Source organism: Eubalaena glacialis, chromosome 1, assembly GCF_028564815.1.
Source record: "Eubalaena glacialis isolate mEubGla1 chromosome 1, mEubGla1.1.hap2.+ XY, whole genome shotgun sequence".
In the NCBI taxonomy this organism is placed as follows: domain Eukaryota; kingdom Metazoa; phylum Chordata; class Mammalia; order Artiodactyla; family Balaenidae; genus Eubalaena; species Eubalaena glacialis.
The window spans coordinates 159,550,394-159,573,898 of NC_083716.1; the positions used below are offsets into that span (position 1 = coordinate 159,550,394).

The window sequence follows — 23,505 nt, forward strand, 5'->3', positions numbered from 1 at the left end:
TTGCTTCTCTTGTAGAAAAAGACATTGCCAATGAAGTGATAATGTACATAGGAATAAGGCAATACAGCAGATTCTTATTTGTGTTGGTTATGTTCTGTAAAGTCACTGCAAACACTGAATCAGTGAATACTGAGCCATTACTCCTAGGGGAAATACAGGGTTAGGTTCCTGTGAGCCTCTGGTCACATTTTCATCAACCAATCAATACATAACCCTAATTTATGTGTCTCTGTTTAAAGACACCTTATTTAATATATAATGTTGGTTCATTAATAGTTAACTCATGGCCAACAGCAAGCTTGTCTAACACACACATTTTCTCCATAAGACCTATCACAGCCTATTAATACTTAGGAACAGTAGACAGCACTTCAGCATTATCTTTAAGGGCCATGTTAAACAGCAAAATCACCAAAAAGAGGCACAAAAATGTGAAAAACATGGCATTAAATAGACTGCAAAAGGACACTTGTTTACAGTGAGTGGAGCTGAAACAAGAAGACAGAGTGTTACCCTGTTTGACGTCAGCTGGGAACGTGTGCATTGGACAACTCACAGTTTTCACTGTTCTGTGCATGCCCACACATGACTGCAAAAGCACTGTGAGTATTGACTTGGGGGCTACAAATAAATTTTAGTGAGTAGGCAAATTCACAAACAGAGTCTGTGAATAAGGAGAATGGACTGCTCTAAACTTTTTGCCAGTGTACGTCTCTTCTAGCAGTGCATGTAAATTCCTCTGTTCCACATTCTCACAGCACATGGTGTTTTCAGACTTTCATTTTTACCATTTGGTGAATGTGTTTACCTCATTATAGCCCTGAATGCCTTGAACATATGTGGCACAAAGTAGGCACTTGCTATGTGTTCAATGAATTAATACATGGCTGGTCCCCAGAATCAAATTAACTCACGAATTAAGATAGGTTCCATAAAAGTTCATTTTTTTCAGGCTCTATCAGAACACTGTGATACCTTTTTTAAATGTCATAGGTGAATAGGTATAAAAGATGTTATCACAGATGTTTAAGAACTCAGAAAAATATGAGGTTTCCTGCCTTACGAAGGCAGTTAGTCACGTCTGTCAAATTCACAAAGAATAAAAAGCACTATAAATATGTTTACATTATTGTTTTGTAAATTTTTTTCTCTTTACTCATTTAGAAACAAAGTGATTTCTACTTATTGCACTCAAAAAAGAAAATGCCATGGTACAGAAATATTATTGCCTCTATTTCCTCCATCCAGTACCTTTTGGGGATTGAAAACAAAGCCCCTAAATTTTATTTTAATTTTTTTTCTGGCTGCACTGTGCAGCTTGTGGGAGCTTAGTTCCTCAACCAGGGATCGAACCCGGGTCCTGGCAGTGAAAGTGCCGAGTCCTAACCATTGGACCACCAGGGAATTCCCAACTCCTAAATTTTAAATCAAGTTTGAGACTGCACCAGTCTTTACCAGGAGGAATGAAGTCCAATACATAGCACATGCTTGTTTTATACCCTCTCGTTTAATGTAGATCTTTGACCTTTTTGAGGACAAGAAATGATTAATTAGTTTTTATTCATGAATGTTTACTTTCTTTCTAACTGTACTTTCGATCTTTATGTCCTCAGTGTAGTTTGGATGTTTCTTCCAAGAACATAGTATTCACTTTCCAAGTCTCATGTGAGACACCGGTCTTATTTGTTTTTAATTGCTTGGAATATTTTATCACCATATAGTATTTAACTTGACAATTCCATATGGGAGCATAGAAAGGAAAGTGCTTTAAGTTTCACTATAATGTGCAAAGGCAGTCATGGCATCTCCAACTTTTCATAGCCATCTCTAAAATGGCTTGTTTACATTACTCTCTTCTATGAGACAAAGCAGGAAGTTATCCGGACTTTTTTTTAAAAAGTTACTTTTGTTTCTAAGTGAATTAATTAACTATTTGTGATATTAACTAATTAACCTAATTTGAATACACTTTTGACAAAGAAAAAAACATAGTAATGTTGCAAAAGGCAGGATTTAAGAAGTGTCAAGGCTCAAGGGCGCTTTCCTCTAGGACCCCTCTCTCAGTGAAAGGATCCTACACCGTTGCCCATAGAAGATGCTGGAGAAGTGATTATTGTTATTCTTATGTATTGGCTAACCTGTCTTAGTCTGTTCGGGCTGCTATAACAAATTATCATAGACTGGGTGGCTTTAAGGAAAAATATTTATTTCTCACAGTTCTGGAAGCTGGAAGTCCAAGATCAAGGTGCTGGCAGATTCAGGGTCTGCTGAGGCCCTGATTCCTGTTCTCCTGTATTTGGAGTAGGAGCTCTTCACCATCTTAGACCGAGACCACCATTCACTTCTGATCTTGATAGTGATGCCATTTTCCAATTTGTTGGTTGCCCAAGTCCCTTTGTCTCTTTGTCATTCAGCTTATTCTGCATGCTCTTCTTCTTACACCCATTGTTTTAAACATTCCACAAAGTTTGTATTCAAGATCCTTAAGAGGTACTCCTGTGTTCCCCCCAACTCCCATCACACACACATTCCTTCATACCTTTTCTGTTTGTTTGTTTACAATTCTGGCACCTATTCCCACTAACTTAATTCCATGACTTGGAATATTACCTCTCTATATAAGGGAATATTGCCCCATCCCCATTCCCACCACTGAAATGTAATTTATGTCTACTAGACTTTTAAACATTACTAGATTCAAATAGGCTGACAACCTCTAACTCCACCTAAAACTTTTTAAAATGTTGGAGGTAAGAAAGTTTGTTTTCATCACAAAATATGAATAATGATTATCTTCCTTATATGAACTTCTAAAAGTTGCTGAATGTTTTCTATAGTACTATAACCTCCATTAACAACTTATTATAATTATGAGTATATGTTACCCTCATTTGAGCAAAATTTCATGCTGACTATATATATATCTATATATATATATATATATAGATATATATATCTATATATATCTCATGTATATGATGTGCTGTATTCCCTGTTGTAGAGCAGTGCGTAGGAATATAGTAGGCATTCAGTACATATGTCTTCAATAAATGAAAGAACATTTACAAGATTTTCCAACTCAGAGTATCCTGGACAATGCAAATTAAAGTAACATGAACTATGCTTTGCATCTATCAGACTGGTAATAATTTTTAAAAGAGTTAAGATGCTTATTGTTATGGAGGATGTTAAGAGAAGGTATTTTCATGCCTTGCTTATGACAGTGTTGATTGTTAAAGCCAATTTGGAAGGAACCTGGCCCCATCTATTAAAATATAATACACATACCCTTTAATTCAGCAACCCAGTTCTGAGACTCCATCTCCCAGGAAGAGAGAAGCCATCTATAAGAACATATATTCTTATAGGTAGATATATATGAATATATGTTATATATATGTACATGCAATAAATATATTTGTATGTTCACGTGAGGGGAGGAAAAAATAAAACAACTGAGTAATTTTTCAGCAATGGAAAGATTAGATAAATTATTATATATCCACATTTTGGAATATTGTATAGCCATTAGAAAAATATAGTAGAGCTGTATCAGTTGACTTGGAATGTTTCCTGTGAAATATTACTAAGTGAGAAAAGCAATAGAGAAGAGACCGCATAATATAACCTCTATTCGTAAAACAAGCCTTAACAAAAATTTCTCTTACATATGTATACATTATTATGTAAGCAAGGGAAAAGTAGGGAAAGATACACATCAGGTTCTTACCATGAGTTACTTGGTGGCAGTGAAGGGATACTGATACTGATGAAAAGGACAGCTGCATATGGCCACATAGGTTATGCACTGTGTAATTCGAGGGGTATCATTTATATAAACTGTGGTGGACAGAGTTTTAAGTGCCCTCCATGTTTCTTGCTTTCTAGTGTTCATGTCCTTCTTCAATTTCCTCTTCTTATGTGTAGGAGGAATCTGTGATTTGCTTCTACAATATAATGTAATACAGCAAAGGTGATTAAATGTATGTGATTATGTTACTTAAGGTTGTAGTTCCCTTCTTTCTGGAATCTCTTTTACCCTCATTGACTGTGAGGAAGCAAGTAGCCATGTTGCAGAACCCCATGTGACAAATACCACAGGTGAGGTGCTGAAGATGGTCTCTGGCCAACAGCCACAAAAAAAACTGAAGCTCTCAGACCTACAGCCCTAAGGAACTGAATGCTGCCAACACCTATGCAATCAGGGAAGCAGATAATTCCCCAGTCGAGCCTCCAGATGATGCTGCAGCCCTGGATGACACCTAGATTGCAGGCTTGTGAGACCCTAAGCAGAGGGTCCAACTAAGTCACACCATGACTCCTGACCCACAGGAACTGTGAGATGATAAACTTGGATTGTTTAGTTGCCAAGTTTGTGGTAATATTGTTATGTAGCAATAGGTAACTAATGTATAGATCTCAGTGTGATCTGATGTTTGCAGTTAGCAATTTGTACCACCATGTATGGCAGCCCAGGGTGGAGAAGAAGAGGAGGAGAGAAAAAGGGACATGAGTAAAAAAGAGAAGACTGCTTAGACCAAAAAATAAAATACTTTATACTGTCCTATTTGTGTTAAAATTACATGAATATACATTAATAATTAGAAAAAAGTTAAGTGAAAAAAACTGCATAGTAATGAATATATAAAATTATTCATTTTCATTAAAAATCAAATAAAAAAACAAGCATAGCACAATTTTATATATGGGTAAATACACATATAGATTACTGTGAGCCCTTTGCCTCCATGATGTTTAGCTCTTCACAGCACAGGTTTTCTGCTTTTACAAGAAAAATGCTAGTTCCATGTATGATGAGGATTTTCTGAGAAGTACTTTCTTCATACCTGGAAGAGTCAGTGGTATTTCAGGGTCTGAGTGTCACGTATTATGGATCAACTATTCTCAATTTTCTTTGATAAAATGTGATCCACTAAATATTATACTTCTCTTGGTTGCTCAAGTCGGTCCTTTACTGATTACCCTCATGATTTTCCTGATGATGTTTGCAATCTAAGACAGATGCCATTCAAATAGGCTGTCTGTTGCCTTTATTTTTCAAAGTGCGATGGTGATTAAATTGTGGATTTTTTGTTAAACTTGAATTTCCTGGATTTGGAGAAGTTAATGATTCATTTTGACAACCTGTATTCTTTATTTCTTACTTATCGCCCTTGAAGACACTTCATGCATAGATTGTTCACTTAATTCTTATTTTACAAATGAATTAACATTCTTTACTCTTCTTTTTAAAATGATCTTGAAATGACATTTTGTATCAAAGCAATTTTAGAAAAATCATGGTAGAAAAAAATTAAGAAAGGGTCTCAAAAACATGGAAATATTTTCTATTATAGATATGTTTCTAGCTTTGAGTTCACAGATCATTAGGTTTGCAATCATGATTTTTCTCTGGAAAAGGAAAAAGTTTATATGTTTTTTTAACAAACATGGGAAAAATAATTGTATAATTTTTCAGTAACATTGAAATGATATTTGTGCTACTCAAAATATAGCCTCATATCATTCATTAGCTCATCTACCCACTAGATTTACCACACCTTTACAATCATATATGCACAAAATATAATAAATTTGTATATGACTTGCAACCAAGGCATATGGGAATTTAAGATGTTTACTGGTTTTAGGTTTGTAGTTGTCATTGATTAATTCACTCGTTCATTCAACAACTGTTAGGCAGCACTGCATTAGTTGAAAACTATGCAATACTAAATAAGAAAAATGACACATTCCTTAATCCCATGGAGCTCACAATGAGAAGAAGAGAGTTTTATGAAAGACTCATACAAATAATTAAGCTGTAACCAATGTCTTAAGTGCTGTTAAGGAGATATATCACTTGCTGTAAGTCTCTAAGACATATGAGAGAGACTTAGGAAGATGGGAAGAGGGTGCCCTGAGCAAGTGAGGCGTGAGCTAGATCTGAAGGCAGAGCAGGAGTGACCCTGATGAAAGGGTATGGGAGTGTCCCAGGATGGAGGCACAGCCTGTGCAAAGCCTGGAGCAAGGAGGAGCATGACATGTTCAAGGCACAGAAGGAGAGGTGTGCAGCAGGAGCACTGAAGGGGCACAAGGAAGGGGTGGGGCTGGAGAGGCCACGAGGGCAAGATCAGGGTTTCTGAACTGTCTGCCTTCAGAGTCACTTGGGGAGCTGGGGGCAGCCCCAGGCCCTTCAAGGAGAACTACGTAAGCAGGGCCCATGCAGTGGTACAAACCTCCCTGGGGAGTCTCATATCAGGCAGCGTTCAGAGGTGCTTGACTAGACCAGACAGTGCCTTAAGCCATGTTGGGATTTTAGACGTTTTCCCCAAGGTGATGCATTTTAATTAGAAGGTAACATGCTCTAATTGAGGATTGAGAATACCATTTACACTGCCATGTAAGGCATACATTAATGGGTTGTGACATAGTGCATGCAGTAGGTAGGCTATTGCAATAGTTGCCAAGTGGAAGGAGTGGTGGAGATGGCTGGAGTACTGAAAAAATAAAATAAAATGAAAAAGTAATTTAAATAATTTCATTTGGACTTATCAGAAAGATATTACTCCATAGTCTTCATGTGTCCAGCGTTGCTGTTAAAAAGTCTAACAGTCAGATTCGTGTTCATTTTTAGGTGATTCTCTTTTTCTCTCCAGAAACTTCCAGCATATTCTCTTAGTTTTATGTGTCAAATCTCACTATAATATGCTTAGTTGAGGTTTTAAATTTTTTTACTTTAAATTATTTTTTTTTCTTATTTACCCTTTTGGCACACTTTTTCGCATTTATTCAGCCAGAGGTCTGATATATCTTTCTTTAATTCTGGGAAATTCTGGCTTATTATTTTTTCAAGTTTTTGAATTCATAATTTATATATACATATATATCATTATTTTATTCCTTGTTGATACATTCTGGGAGAGTTCTTCAACTTATCTGCCCAGCTTATAACTGATTTTCCAGTGTTTTATATTCTTTTATTCAACCCATCCATTGAGGTCTCTATTTCAGTAATGATACATTTATTTCATCCTAATATCTCCAGTAGGATTCTGTCCAGAACTGCTTGTTCTTATACCATGTTTCCAATATCCCATTTTGAATATCTGTTCTGTTCATTCCATTAGTTAATTTCCCTGTGTAAGTCATTCTATTTATAATGTGGCTTCCCACCCCCTGCATTGTTCTCTGGCTTCACTAGTATGTTGGGTGGTAATATTGCTTTGGGGAAGGAGGGAAAAAAGAGCAAAAGTCCAAGTCTTGCTTTGTGTTCTTTTTATAAAGCTGTTTTTTTATTTTTTAATTTTTAAAAATAATTTTATTTTATTTATTTATTTTTGTGTTCTTAAAAAACTTTCTAGATGTGTATGAGGGTGAGCACCTCAAGATCATTCCTTGCTCCTCCATCCACCTCCACTCTCCAGGTCTCTCCCAACACCCAAGCTTGTCACCGGAAGTCTTTTATACTTCAGTCCTACTCTTATTAGGGCAGCTGCTTCTAATAGCCAAGGGGTGGGGTTGTCCAGAGGCCAGCCAGGCAATCAGGATTCCTTACTTATGGCTCCCCACTTAGGCTCAGTTATGCCACTGTCCCGATGTTACTCATCACTCTTGGCTGCTGCTGTTGCTTTCCTATCCAGAATCAAATAGATGGATAATAATCTGGGAGTTGGTTATTTGCTGAGTAGGGTTTTGAGACCTACCAGCCTTCTTCCTCTTTCAGCTCTAGAATCTCCTAGTTAGATGAGTTGAAACAACAGCCATCCCAGTTTACATTTCCTTCTTTATTAAACCACTTCTAGTAGTTTAGAATCTATCCTTGTCTTTTAACAAGGCCTTCTATAAACATATAAGAGTACTTTGCCCATAAACTCCTCCAATAATTAGTTTTCAACCCTCAGAAAACAACTCTCATTCTTTCTCTGGACTTTTTTGAAATACCTTCTCCAAAACTGCTTTACTTTCAACAGAACGTAAATCCCCATGATAGTTTTCCAGGCATAAGAGGCATTATTTCTTATAAAATTATGCTGCTCGCAATTTTTCTTATAGTTCTAGTTTTTCCTTCATATATTTAGATATTTTGACATGTTCTGTGTAAATGTTTATGACTTTATGGGTTATTTTTTATGTTATCTTTTTATATTATACATATAAAAGTATTCGCCTCAAAAAGAAAAAAAAAAGTATTCACCGTGAACTTAATATTGTGACTGTATTTATAGTAATATTTGTCTAATAAATCTTCTCCCATTTGCTTTCATGTTCAAAATTTCTGTCTAATTTTTCAGATATATCCCAGCTCTGGATTAAATATTGTTAAAGCAATTAGAAAATCTTTCATTTTTATGGAGGAGTGTAAACCATCCATGTTTACTAACATGTGATATGCTTAGTTTTACTTTTGCCATCTGTTTTCTTGTGTTTTGTTTATATTTGATTGTCATTTTGTTTTCTGATTTTTTGCTATATGGATTTTTTTCTTTGCTAGTTATCCAGTAACTATAAAAAATATATATTATGTTTTTAATTGATCATGAATTTTAAAGTAAATATTTCTCTATCAAATTAAGGAGAAATCCACAAGATGAGGAACCTAGCATATCATTATTCCTTCTACACTTTATTTTCCCGGTATTTTTAATATACACTATAGACTTTTGGATTCAGAACATTATGACATCTTCTCCTTGAGTAGCAGTTTTTAGCATTGATGTTACATTTGGGCCCCAAAATTACAATTATTATTTGATAAATCACTTTTAAGCCATTGTCAATGCTGATTAACAATTATTTTATGCCATGACTTTTCCATTATTAATGTTCTTATTAAATTAGGATTTAATTTTAATTTTCAGGAATGTTTTAAGCCTTAGATTCTGTATGTAAAGTACAAGCATAGTACTTGGCACAGAAGTAATTGTTTAATAAAAATAATGTTATTTATTTTCTTACTTTGAGGGAACATGAAGGGACATTTTAAATTGGTAAAATTGTAGTCTTTAAAAAATAGTAGCATTTAAAAACTATTAATGGCATTATTTGTAATTTATCACCTCAAAAGTACATCTTCAGTAAGTTTCCCCCCTCTCAGATGGAAAGTATAATTCCTGTATCCTTGCATATGTAAACTATTTTTCTGTCATCTGAATATACAAACTTGGTTGAGTATAATAGTCTTGTAGCATATGTTTTCTTCTAACTTTGCACATTTTATCTTGAATTTGTTTCTGCATTTAGTTTTTCAGAAGAGAAATAGAAGGCCATCTAATTTTATGACTATTATAGCATATTTTCTCCTCTCCACTCTTCTCATTCCTTCTCCTCTTCTTTCTTCATGCTCATCCTCTTCTACCATCTGGTTGCTTATCGAATACTTTTCTTTACATAGTTTATGCTTTTATCTAGGTGTAAATATATTTCTATTCATTGCGCTTGGTCTATGTGGTACAACCTGTATCAGTGGGCTATTGCTGCATTAACAAACCACTCTGTTGTTTAGAGACTTAAAACAGTAAGCATTTAATTATTCCTTGGACATCTATGGGTCAGCTGGGTAGTTCTGATGATAGGAGTTAGGCTTGGCTGTTCTTCTTTAGAATTGCTCAGGTGATGGAGATCACCTAGCAGGTTCACTGAGGGTTGGCCTCCGGTAGGATGATTTTCCTCTGATGTACATTCTTCAGTAGGCTAGCTTGGGCTTTTTCACATGGTGATGATGGTGTATCAGGAAAGAGAATAGAAGCACACAAGGCCTCCTGAGGCCTGGCATATTGTGTTATACCACATTCTGTTGGTCAAAGTAAGTTACAGGGACATCTCAGATTTAAGGATGGAGAAATGGAATCCACCTATTGATGAGAGGAGTGGTAAAGTGTGTAGATTTGAAGTGGATGGATATTTGGTGACATTTTTAGAAAATAATCTAACATGATACCTAAGTGATCTGTCAAATTGGAAATTGTCTTCAGTTTTGTCTTTGATTATAATTTCTTTTCCGTTATATTGTTTGTTGTTCCAAATTCAGAGATCATAACTGTTAGTTTAAATCTTTAATCTTTATTCTGCATATCGATCATCTTTTTTACTAGTCATGGTCTTCACTTTTCTTTTTATTCTGCATGCCAGGAGAAATTTTCAAAATCATTTTGGTCACAGCTTAGATTTTCTGGATGACATTACTGTTCTTTACTGCATCCAAATAGTTATTCAAATTTTTGAATTGCATTTTTTATGTCTTTGCAATTCTTTCTTGACTAATTTATTTTTATCTCATCATATTTTGTATATTTCATCCCACTTGTCTCATCAATTTTCTTTTTTCTCCCCTTGAGTCATAGGTCTTAAGTTTTAATTCAGTTGCCAACATGTAAAAATTAGGAGGTTTATTAGAAACCCCGAATTCCAGCTTCTTTTAAAGTGAGAGATCTGGCAACAATACATCTCAGTTCCTGCTGCAACAATAGGCTGTGACTTCCCCCTTTAGATGGAACATATTGAGTCTAGTTTGCTACAAACTCCACCCCTCCCTGACACTAAGTTTCAGTTGTATTTTATCATTATACTCATGGTTTTTTTCTTAATCTAGTGTTAAATAGGAAATAAAATATTCTTGATGCCTATTCTAGATACATATTTCCATCAAAAAGTGAGGGGGATGAAAGAGTGAGAGAACTGCTCATTTAAGAAAAATATTATAGTGTATATTTTTTTCTGTGGATGTGAAGAATGTTCCTTCATGCATCATATGCAAACAAAACCTATCTGTGCTGAAAGAGTATAATTTAAATCATCTTTATAAAACAAACCATAAAGAGAACTAGGTAGCAAACCAAGAACAAGGCAAATTAAAATTTAAAATTTAAAAAGTAAAGAAATTTTTTAACTTAAAAATGGTATTAACATGTCAAAATGTCAAAGGTTTATTTCTGAAATGTTTTGGATCATAAAATTGCCCCCAAATTAAAAGCTTTTCACAATGGCATGTGTTTTTTTTTTAAGCCTATTGGATACAGTAAGAATTATGTTTTCCAACAGGAATAAGCATTCACATTTGTAATTATAACTCAAACATTATTGCTTAGAATGTTTAAGCTATGGTTTAGAAATTATAGGAGAAATTAACAAAGAAAATAATTATTTTGGGCTTTTTCTACTGTAGCTGATGAAAACAGAGATTAAAAAATACCACTGAGTTAGCTACATCAACAGTTTTGATGAAAATTTTGATAGGACCAAGAAATTTGGACGTTAGGCTATGATAAGTAGAACATCACAATTTCATTAGGCTATGGTAAGTAGAATTTCACAAAGTACAACTTTTTCGTACTTTGAAAAAGTTTAATGTTGTCTTAGCAAAATCAGTAAGCTTATCTGCAAAGAATATTTGTGAGATGGCTGAAGTTGACCTCAGACTTCTTAGAAAACTTATATTCAAAGTTGCACACTTGGTAGAAACAAGAAACTTCAATTTCAAAATTGCATTATTTATTGGCATAGGTTTGTGCTAAAAAGTTGAAAATAGGATACATAATGGACATAGTTGTTAACATAAACTGAATTCATTCCATGTCTTGATCCATCCTTGAAGTGGATGCACAATAAGGTATATTGCTATACTACATCAAAGCTAGGTCAATGAGGTGGCAAATATTTTTTTTAAAAAAAGGAAAAACATAAATGAAAGTTAATGCAAATACACATTACAAAAAGAATAGAGGAGTTCCCCAAAGAAAAAGAAGGGTTCAAAGAAATAGTTCTCACTATTCTCAAACAAATTATAGACAATGTGATTGCTTTTTTGGTTTGTTTTTAGGAATTAAAGATTATATTTTGGAGAACAAAGTAACAATCTCTGTGGAACATTTGCCTTAAAATATGTGTTTATTAAACACCAACCTGAACAGGATTATCCATTTCCATATAAGTCTTTACATTTAAAAGGTGAGTAAAGTTGATGCTTTTATTAATATTCTCAATTCATGACTTTATCCGAACTAGTTCCTTTCTTTCATTCAGTTTTACTGAGATATGATTGACTATATAATTTTAAGGTGTACAGCGTAATGACTTGACTTCTGTATATTGTGAAATGATTACCACACAAGTTTAGTTAACATCCATCATCTCATATAGATTAAAAAATGTTTTTTCCCTTGTAAAGAGAAGTCTTAGGATTTACTCTCTTAGCAATTTTCAAATATACCATACAGCAGTGTTAGCTATCATGTTAATGTCATCATGTTGTACGTGACATCCCCAGCACTTATTTATCTTATAACTGGAAGTTGGTATCTTTTCATCACTTTAACTCAATTGCCCCACCCCCATATCTGGTAACCATAAATCTGATCTCTCTTTTTACGAGATTGTTTTGTTGTTTATGTTTTTAGATTCCACCTGTAAGTGAGATCATACAGGATATATCTTTCTCTGTCTGACTTATTTCACTTACCATAATGCCCTCATGGTCCGTCTATATTGTTGCGAATGGCAGGATTTCCTTCTTTTTTTCTGCTTAATAGTATTCTAGTGTGTGTGTGTGTGTGATTGCTTTTTAAAAAAGAGCTTAAAGACCAGGTGAAAAGGTTCTGGGAGGAGATTATACGACAATAGAAAATACGTAAAATGAACTGGTAGAACTCAAAAGAAAATAAAAATTCAGTGGAAACATATAAGATAAAAATAGTCCAGACATGAAAGTCACACTTAAAATAACAAAAATAGAATAACGACTGAAGACACTATAGGCATGGTAACAGGTAACAGATAAATAAAAGAGAATAAAATAAAAGTGATTATTACTAACATGATAGAGATGTAATAAGGACAAAAGGAATATTATAATGGGATCCTGAAGATGAAAACAAAACTAGTGGGAAAGAAAAAAATAGTCCAAGTTATAGTATAAGAAAACTCTCATGAAATAAAGATTGAGAGGAATTTTCAAATCTTAAAAGCCAAGTCTGCCATCCAAAAACAATTCACAACATTGTAAATTACTGAACAAAATGGTTTAAAAAAGTGTTGTATAGGAATCCAGGCAGAAAAAGAAAATAATGCACTAAGAAGAAATGAAGGTTGTCTTCAGACTTATTACATGTTCTCACACTCAACCAGAAGACAGGTATCAATCTCTAAAAATGATGGGAGAAAGCTTGACCCAGTAACTACATACTCAACCAAGTTTATAAAGGCAACAGAAGCATGGCTGTTGTTGGCTGATGTTCTCAAGTATGGCTGATGTTGCAATAAGATAACTGTCAAGATCTCTTGAAAAAAAAAGATGATAAACTCCAGCCTATCAAGTGATACATTAAAATTAAGAATAGGAGAAGATGTGGATTAAAGGTTAGTGTTATATTAATCAAGATAAGCTGGGTTATGCTGTAATAAAAAAATCTGAATGCCAGGTGCTTATACAAGCAACACAAAACGTCATAAATATATATATATTCATTCATTTGTTGATGGACACTTAGTTTGCTTCCATATATTGGCTATTATAAATTATGCTGCTATGAACATTGAGGTGTGTGTATCTTTTTGAATTAGAGTTTTTGTTTTCTTCAGATATATATCCAGAAGTGGAATTGCTGGATCATTGATAGTTTTTAGTTTTTTGAGGAACCTCCATACTATATTCCATAGTGGCTGTATCAATTGACATTCCCACCAACAGCATACTAGGGTTGCCTTTTCGCCACAGCCTTGCCAACATTTGCTGTTTGTAGACTTATTGATGATGGCCATTCTGATAGGTGTGAGATGATACCTCATTGTGGTTTTGATTTGCATTTCTCTGATGTTTACCGATGTTGAGAATATTTTTATGTGTTTGTTGGTCATCTGTATATCTTCTTTGGAAAAATGTCTATTCAGGTCTTCTGCCAATTTTTAAAATTGGGTTGTTCTTTTTTTTAATATATTGAGTTGTATGAGCTGTTTATAAATTTTGAATATTAACCCCTTATAGGACATATCATTTGCAAATATTTTCTTCCATTTAGTAGGTTGTCTTTTCATTTTGTCAATGGTTTTCTTTGCTGTGCAAAAGCTTTTAAGTTTAATTAGGTCTCAATTGTTCATCTTTTGTTGTATTTCTTTTGCCTTAGGAGACAGATCCAAAAAAATATTGCTACAATTTATGTTAAAGAGTGTTCTGCCTATATTCTCTTCTAAGAGTTTTATGGTTTCAGGTCTTACATTTTGGTCTTCTATCCATTTTGAATTAATTTTTGTATGTGATGTGAGAAAAAGTTCTGATTTCATTCTTTTCCATGTGGCTGTCCAGTTTTCACAGCACCACTTATTGAAGAATCTGTCTTTTCTCCATTGTATATTCTGCCTCCTTTGTCATAGATTAATTTACCTTAAGTTTGTGGGTTTATTTCTGGGCTCTCTATTCTGTTCCATTGATCAATGTGTCTGTTTTTGTGCCAGCACCGTGCTGTTTTGATTACTGTAGCTTTGTAATATAGTCTGAAGTCAGGGACCATGATATTTCCAGCTTTGTTCTCTTTTTCTCAAGATTGGTTTGGCAATTCAGGGTCTTTTATGGGCCCATATAAATTTTAGAATTATGTGTTCCAGTTCTGTGAAAAATGTCATGGGTATTTTGATAGAAATTGCATTAACCCTGTAGATTGCTTTGAGTTGTATGGACATCTTAACAATATTAATTCTTCCAATCCAAGAACATGTGTACCTTTCCATTTTTTTGTATCATTTTCAAATTTCTTCATCAGTTTTTTATAGTTTTCAGAGTATAGGTCTTTCACCTCCTTAGTTAAGTTTAATTCCTAGGTATTTCATTCTTTTTGATGCAATTTTAAACGGAATTTTTTTTTTTTTTTTTTGCTTTCTCTTTCTGTTAGGTCATTTTTAGTGTATAGAAAAGCAACCAATTTCTGTGTATTAATCTTGTATCCTGCAACTTTACTGTATTCATTTATTAGTTGTACTGGTTTTTTGGTGAAGATTTTAGGGTTTTTTATACATAGAACCATATCATCTACAAATAGTGATAGTTTTATTTCTCACCTTCAAATCTGGATGCCTCTTCTTTCTTTATCTTGTCTGATTGTGATGGCTAGGACTTACCAATACTATGTTAAATAGAAATGGTGAGAATGGGCATCTTTGTCTTATTCCTTATTTTAGAGGAAAGACTTTCAGCTTTTCACTGTTGAGTATGATGTTAACTGTTGGTTTGTCATAAATGGTCTTTATTATGTTGCGATATGTTCCCTCTGTACCAACTTTGATGAGAATTTTTATTACAAATGAATGTTGAATCTTGTCAAATGCTTTTTCGGCATCTATTGAGATTATCATATGATTTTTAGCCTTCCTTTTGTTAATGTAGTATATCACATTGATTGATTTGCAAATATTGAACCACCCTTGCATCCCTGGAATAAATCCCACTTGATCATGCTGTATGATCCTTTTTACATATTGTTGAATTTGGTTTGCTATTACTTTGTTAAGAATTTTTGCATCTGTATTCATCAGAGATAATGGCCTGTTACTGATTTTGGTATCAGGGTAATAGTGGCCTCAGAATGAATTTGGGAGTGTTCCATCCTCTTTATTTTTTTGGAATAGTTTGAGAAGGACAAGTATTATCTCTTCATTATATGTTTGGTAGAATTCCCCTGAGAAGTCATCTGGTTCTGGTCTTTTGTTTACTGGGAGTTTTTGTATTACAAATTCAACCTCACTACTTGTGATCAGTCTGATCAGATTGTCTATTTTTTCCTGATTTTTGTCTTTGGAGGTTGTATGCATCTAGAAATTTATCCATTTCTTCTAGTTTGTCTAATATGTCAACATATAACTGTTTGTAGTCTTCTCTTAAGATATTTTATATCTCTGTGATATCTGTTGTTATTTCTCCTCTTTCGTTTCTTATTTTGTTTATTTGGGTCCTTTCTTTTTTTTCTTGATGAGCCTGGCTAAACGTTTATCAACTTTGTTTATCTTGTCAAAAAGCCATCTCTTCGTTTTATTGATCTTTTCTATTGATTTTGGGGGTCTCTATTTTATTTATTCTCTCTCTGATCTTTATTATTTACTTCCTACTGCTGACTTTGGGCTTTGTTTTTTCTTTTTCTAATTCCTTTAGATAGTAAGTTAGGGTTTTTTTAAAATTTTTTAAACAAAATTTTAATTAATTAATTTATTTATTTTTGGCTGCATTGGGTCTTCCTTGCTGCACGTGGGCTTTCTCTAGTTGTGGCAAGCAGGGGCTACTCTTTGTTGTGGTGCGTGGGCTTCTCATTGTGGTGGCTTCTCTTGTTGCAGAGCACGGGCTCTAGGCACGTGGGCTTCAGTAGCTGTGGCTCGTGGGCTCTAGAGTGCAGGCTCAGTAGTTGTGGTGCACGGGCTTAGTTGCTCCGCGGCATGTGGGATCTTCCTGGACCAGGGATCGAACCTGTGTCCCCTGCTTTGGCAGGCAGATTCTTATCCACTGCACCACCAGGAAAGCCTGGTTAGGTTTATTTGAGATTTTTCTTGTTTCTTGAAGTAGACCTGTATTGCTATAAACTTCCTTCTTAGAGCTGCTTTTGCTACATCCCATAGATTTTGGAAAGTTGTGTTTACATTTTCATATTTGTCTTGAGGTATTTTCTGATTTCCTCTTTTATTTCTTCAATGACCCATTGTTTTTTTAGTCTCCATGTGTTTGTGCTTTTCCATTTTTCTTCTTGTAATTGATTTCTAGATTCATACCGTTGTGGTCAGAGAAAGTGCTTGATGTAATTTCTGTCTTCTTAAATTTGTTGAGACTTGTTTTGTTGCCTAGCATGTGATCTATCCTGGAGAAAGTTCCATGTGCACTTGAAAAGAGTGTGTATTCTGCTGTTTTTGGATGGAATGTACTGTAGATATCTATCAAGTTCAACTGGTCTATTGTGTCATTTAAGACCACTGTTCCCTTATTTATTTTCTCTCTGGATGAACTGTTCTTTGATATAATGGGTGTTAAAATTCCCTATTGTTATAGTATTATTGTCTGTTAATATTTGCTTTATATATTTAGGTGCTCCTGTATTGGGTGCATATTTGTTAACGAGTATAATATCCTCTTCTTGTATTGATCCCTTTATCATTCTGTAATGCATCTTCTTTTCTTTTCTTTTGTTATAGACTTTGTTTTAAAGTTTATTTTGCCTGATATGAGTGTTACTACCCCCACTTATTTCTCATTTCCATTTGCATGAAATATCTTTTTTCATCCCCTCACTTTCAGTCTGTGTGTGTCTTTAGCTCTGAAGTGAGTCTCTTGTAAGCAGCTAATAGATGGGTCTTGTGTTTTTATCCCATCAGGCACCATATGTCCTTTGATTGGAGTTTTTGGTCCATTGACATTTAAAGTGATTATCGTTAGGTATTTACATATTGTCATTTTGTTACTTGTTTTCCAATTGTTTTTGTAGTTCTTTGTTATTTTCTTCTTTCAGTTTCTTCCCTTGTGGTTTGATGATTTTCTTTAGTGATATGCTTGTGTCCCATTCCTTCTAGTTTTTGTGTATTTAATATAGGTTTTTGATTTGTGGTTACCATGGGGTTTATATATGTTGACCTATAACTATATTTACTTGTTTTAAACAGTAGTCATTTGAGTGCAAACACATTGTAAAAGAATCTACATTTTTTACTCCTCTTCCCCACTTTTTGTGTTTTGATGTCATATTTTACATCTTTATGTTTATGCCTTTACTGATTATTGTAGTTATAGTTGATTTTATAATTTTTTTTGTCTTTTAATCTTCATACTGGCTTATTTAAGTGGTTGATCCTCAGCCTTTACTAAATATTTGCCTTTACTGCTGGATTTTTTCTTTCCTATAGATTCTTCTTGTTACAGCCTTTTCTTTTCCACTTAGACAAGACACTTTAACATTCCTTTTAGGGTAAGTTTAGTATTGATGAACTCTTATAGTTTTGCTTGATTGTGAAGTTCTTTTATCTCTCTTTCTATTCTAAATGACAATCTTGCTGAGTAGAGTATCCTAGGTTGCAGATTTACCCCTTTCAGCAATTTGAATGTATTGTGCCACTCCCTTCTGGCCTGCAAAGTTTCTGCAGAGAAATTAGCTGATAGCCTTATGGGGGTTCCCTTGTATGTAACTCTTTGTTTTTCTCTTGCTGCCTTTAGAATTCTCTCCATACCTTTAACTTTTGCCATTTTAATTTTAATATGTCTTAGTGTGGGTCTGTTTGGTTTCATCTTGTTTGGGACCTTCTGTTCTTCCTGAACCTGGATATCTGTTTCTTTCTTCAGGTTTGGGAAGTTTTCAGCCAAAATGTTATCAAATACATCGTTGACCCTCTTCTCTGTCTCTTCTTCTTCTGGGACTCCTGTAATGCAAATGTTGGTATGCTTGATGTTGTCCCAGAGATCCCTTAAGATGTTCTCATGTTTTAAAATTTGTTTTTCTTTTTGCTGTTCTGATTGGGTGATTTCCATTATTCTATCTTCCAGATCACTTATGCATTCTGTATCACCTAGTCTGCTGTTATAAATTTTAGAGATATTTTAGGAACTAGTACCTACTGCAGTGGAAAAGTGTTTTTCAAAAGTGTCAACATTTCCTTCAGTGTTACCTGCTCTTTTTTTTGCTTGTAAATTCTGGGAAAATTAAGGAAAATACATTTATTTAAAATAATATTTATTTTATTACCTTATTTTCTAAAGTTGCTTCTGTATATACATTTATCCATCTATTCTTCTATTTGAATATATTCCTAAAAAATATTTGGTTTGATTTTCCAAAGTTAACAATGGTTATTTTCAGGTCATGGAATTAATCTTTTTTTCTTTAGTCCTTTTCAATTTTGCTTGGAAAGAATTTTTTTTAATGAGAATGAATCATTTTTATTTCAAAAACAAGATCACTGTTTTTTATTCAGAAATGTTAGTGTAGATTTCTAGTTTTTAACTTATAAATTTGAAAATAGTATACACACATATGTAGGCATATGTTTGTGTGTATATGTGTATATGTTGTATACATATACATAGTATATACACATAGTAAATGTGTACTGATACAGAAGGTTGTTGTTTACTGATACAAAAGGATTTTTGGAGCATATAGGCAAAGTATAGAACAGCAGCTGTAATGTGATCTGTTTTGAGATTTTCATATATATATGTGTGTGTGTGTTGTGTGTGTGTGTGTGTGTGCGCATGTATAGGCATTAAGGCTGTTTGGAAGACTATCAAATGTTGAGTGATTCTCTTTGGGTGTTAAGGTTATAGGCAAATAGTATTTTTTTCCTCATGTGTTTTTCCCAATTTTCCAAATTAACATAAATTAATTGTGCAATTAAAATAGTTTTTGAAAGAACAAATGTATTAATTTATATTCCTGGATAGATTGAGAAAAATATCTGTGGCTTCTAAGAAGTGCTAAGTTTCCTACTTATTTTGTACATAAAAACTTACAAAGGTAAATTTGGTAAATTTACCTGGTTCCCTGGTGTCCTGAAATAATTAATGCTTTTATGCCAGGTGAAGCAACAAATTGCATAACAAATAAACCTATTTGAACTCTCTGCAGAAAGTTTCCATTTTCTCCATGCTTTTCTTAATAGCAAATGTTTTAGCTGATATGAATGACATGAATAGGCAAGGAAATTTACCCAGTTGTTCAGTGCCAAAAGTTTTATGAAATCTCATCAGGCCAACCTATTTGTTCTCCTTTTCACTTCCATTGCACTGTGGTTTGCATTATTATTTACTAACTAGATTACAGTCTGCTGCTCTCTCCAGCTATTTCCCAGCTTTTTTCACATGAAGATTTCATTTTTTGTTAAATGCTAGTAATTCATTCATTTGATTTCTGTGTGGAGGATGAATAGCTACATAGCAATCTCAAAGCCACAGGAGAATGTCAAAGGTGTTTCTTAACCTGCTCTACAAATGATTATAACAGCTGAGAAATAAGTCAAGGACAGGAAATCACCTTCTCCAACTAGGAATTTATTGTCCATTTAGGTCTAAGAAAAATCTTTAACCCACTGGGGATGATTACATTTTCTTTATTTTAAATTTAGAAGACTTAGAAGCACACACAAAAGAGAAGTATTTAGAGTATTGTATGAAAATTTACAGTTTAGAGAACTGGAATTTTCAATGGAATACTGCTGTAAGAAGACCCATAAATATATAGGCATGGAAATAGTTGGCTAGGTTCTATTCAGAATTTAATTTTTTTCCTTGAAAAGCTTTATTTGTGTTTTTATTATTTAATTGTTTATTTAAGATGGTATTATGTGGAGTAAGATAGGACCTTACTTTCCTCATATGTGACAAGGAGCAATAATACAGAAAATGCATCCAAGAGAGATGGGAATAAAACATTTTATTTCATTATGATTACTTTTCACAGATGAAAAATATTCTTGGAATACGATATATATTTTAATATAAATACCTATGCACATTGCCTGCCTTTTAATATTCCAAAATTAGCGATTTTATGAACTCTAGGCTAAGTATTTTTTCCACAAAGGAAAATAGGGTGTGTGTGTTTCTCTTCAAATCCTCTCAACCTTACTTTGACTTTAGCCATTGTTGCTCCAACCTTTTCTGCACTTGCTTTGACCAGCTTTGCACAGGCATAACCTGACAAAACCTCTCTTGGACCTACACAGTGTACTTACCTATCACTTTCCACCCCAGAGCTTCTCTAACATAGTGATGTGGGATACCTTTGGGGATTCACCTGGCACTCAAGCATGTGCAATGGGATGTTAATGCCCAAATGTCACCCTTGACCAGTGGAAGATGGAATCTACAGTGTAAATATGTTCCCCTTTCTTCTCTCAAAAGATAATTCAGAGATTTATCTAATTATGCTTCCCAAGGGTGTGATTGGCCCCTTGTAGTGGTTTCCAATACAATTGGCTTACTGTCCTTTCCTTTCACTATCCTTTTCTCATACTCTTGCCCTCTAAGATCATTTTCTACCTTAAGGACCTACATACAAGACTTTGGCTCAGCCTCTGTATTTAGAGAAACACAGGTTAAAACAGAGGTACCAAAAGTAGCCCCAGAAAGCTATCAGGATGGGATTTTGGAACTGGCAATAAGGACTAATTGCTGGTTGTGGGTAAGGTAGGCACAGCCTGAAGAGTTTTTCACATATTTGACAACAACTGTAAAAAATAACATAATATTACTAATAAATCATATAACCAAGATACATTTTTAATCTATCAATAATAAAAATGTTATCAACTGTGCTAGAGAAACCATTGAATTAGCTTTCTATATTCTCTGTAGAAAATATTACAGAATTGTCATATTGGAGAAGCAATCAAAGAGTATGCATCCATAAAAAGTAATAATATTAATATTAATAATTAATATTATAGATTTGTGGTTGGGCATAAATATTATGTTTTTTATTTTCTAGTGTTTTGTGATACTATTTCAGGGATTGGAAGTGACCTGAGCTGGTCTAATTTGAATCTCAGATCTTATGATGGGGAATGGTCATTTTTGCTGGATTCAAACCTGGAAGAACACTACCTCAGGGGCTATAAGCTACTATCTTGTAATCATGTGGGCTTAGATAATGCAGCCAATACCGAACAGGCAATGCCTAAAAATTGAGAGAGAGAAAAATTATTTGAACCCTACAATAAGCAATATCTGAAACCACTGTTCCATTATATGAGCCAATAAATTCCTCTTTTTCTTAAACAATTTTGAGTTGGGTTTTCCATCACTCACTGCAGAAAGCCAAGATACACAGGGATCACTGTCCTCTTGAACACAATGGAAGACAGAGCCTTTGGCTTTCTGATATAAAAACTATATCTAATTATTTCCAATGTTATTTCAAACATGGCCCATGAGATCCTGGATAAACTTTACTTATTTGTCATTTCTTAGCTTTCTTGTGATTGCTTCAGGGAAAATTACTATTTTGGTTTTGAGTAGTTTATTTTCCCTGATTTGCATTCTCATAGCACCCTGTATTTCATTTTCACATTATACATAGATAGATAATAGATTGATAGGTAGATAGACAGATGATAGATGATAAATTTGGCTTTCAATTTAAGTTTTTCAGGACTTTAAGCTCCAAGAAAGAGGCTTACTGTCTCCATTTATTTTCAAAGTTATATGCCCAGCATCAAGCCCAATGTCTGTATGGAAAGAATATTACTTAACTGAGAAAATAGCACCTGATGGAATTATGGAATGAATGAATGATTTAACTCATATAAACGTGAAAAGCCAGAATCTTAGAATTGCTATCTAAATAGGTACATGACTACATATATACACATATACAATTATGTATGTATATGTTGTATATGTATTTGTGTATATATGTGTGTACATATGTATACATTCATATATGTGTGAACACATATATGTACAAACACACAGGAACACACACACACATGTTCAAGATGTGGAGGGCAGATTTATATAGGCCTGAATCCCATGTAGTACTTAAGATCCCTTCCAAACCCATTTGATCTTAGAGGGCAGTAGTTAGTGGAGCAGATGACAGAAAAAGAGGAATGTATGCTCTGGATGCAGTCAACAAATACCTATTTTATTTTATGTGGAAATATTTTTTTTCTACACAATTTACATAAGAAAATGCTTATACTAGCTTGGTATAATATGTATGATGAGGCTAGCTAAACATTTGCAATAAGAATAAGTCATTAAAGATCCTGGGGTAAAAGGATTCAGAATGAAATACAAATGATCTCCTTGGTGATTGTGGATGTCATGGGACAGAATGCCACCAAAAAAAAAAAAAAAAAAAAATGAGAGAGAGATTAACTGCCTATAAGGAAACTGATTGCAACCCAGGGAAATGGGAACCCACCCCATCTCTATTGTAGCTGAATAAAATTCTCATGATTCTACAGAACTGCCTCCCTCCCAAAAAGATTCTATTCTGATGTATCCATTGGAATTAAGAAAAATTATCCTAATCTTAGAAATAAGATGAAAAAGAGAACAGCATATTTTTTTCAGTGACATACTGGGACATTTTGTCAACAGGTCCACCCTTGGATTACTTGCTTTTCCTGGAGAATATAGCTCTGAAGCTACATGTTGCTTGGAGATTTTTTTCCCACAAAAACGATCACCCTGAAAGTTGTTGTCTTATTGTCCCTGTTGGACCTGAACAAGCTTTGTGTCTTACCTAGACAATTAATGTTCATGTTTTTAAATGCCTATATAACTAGTTTCTCAAGTGTTCTCTGAACTAACTTTGTCATCCTACTGGTCACATAATTAATGAATTAACACTCAGTGATACATCTGTAATGTAAAAGACTTAACTAATTTTTTTTGAAAATTACCCTCTGACAGAATCTATGCTTCTTCTTGTGTACTTAGCACAACAGTTTTGAGGAATATTTAAGCCATTAATAAATACATTTTGAAATTATCTTTTCTTCCATTTACTTCCATTGAGAAAAATTGTGTTTTTGTTTTGTTTTTTG

At 33.9% G+C, this 23,505-nt stretch overlaps 1 long non-coding RNA gene across 1 annotated transcript in view; it reads left to right on the forward strand.

Annotated features, from left to right (window-relative positions):
* The window catches only part of LOC133097806 (uncharacterized), a 258,034-nt gene that overhangs the window by 41,463 nt on the left and 193,066 nt on the right, over window positions 1-23,505 (forward strand). The window contains exon 2 of the long non-coding RNA XR_009702065.1: window positions 11,819-11,946. This is a non-coding gene — a long non-coding RNA (uncharacterized LOC133097806). The remainder of the gene's footprint in view (window positions 1-11,818; window positions 11,947-23,505) is intronic.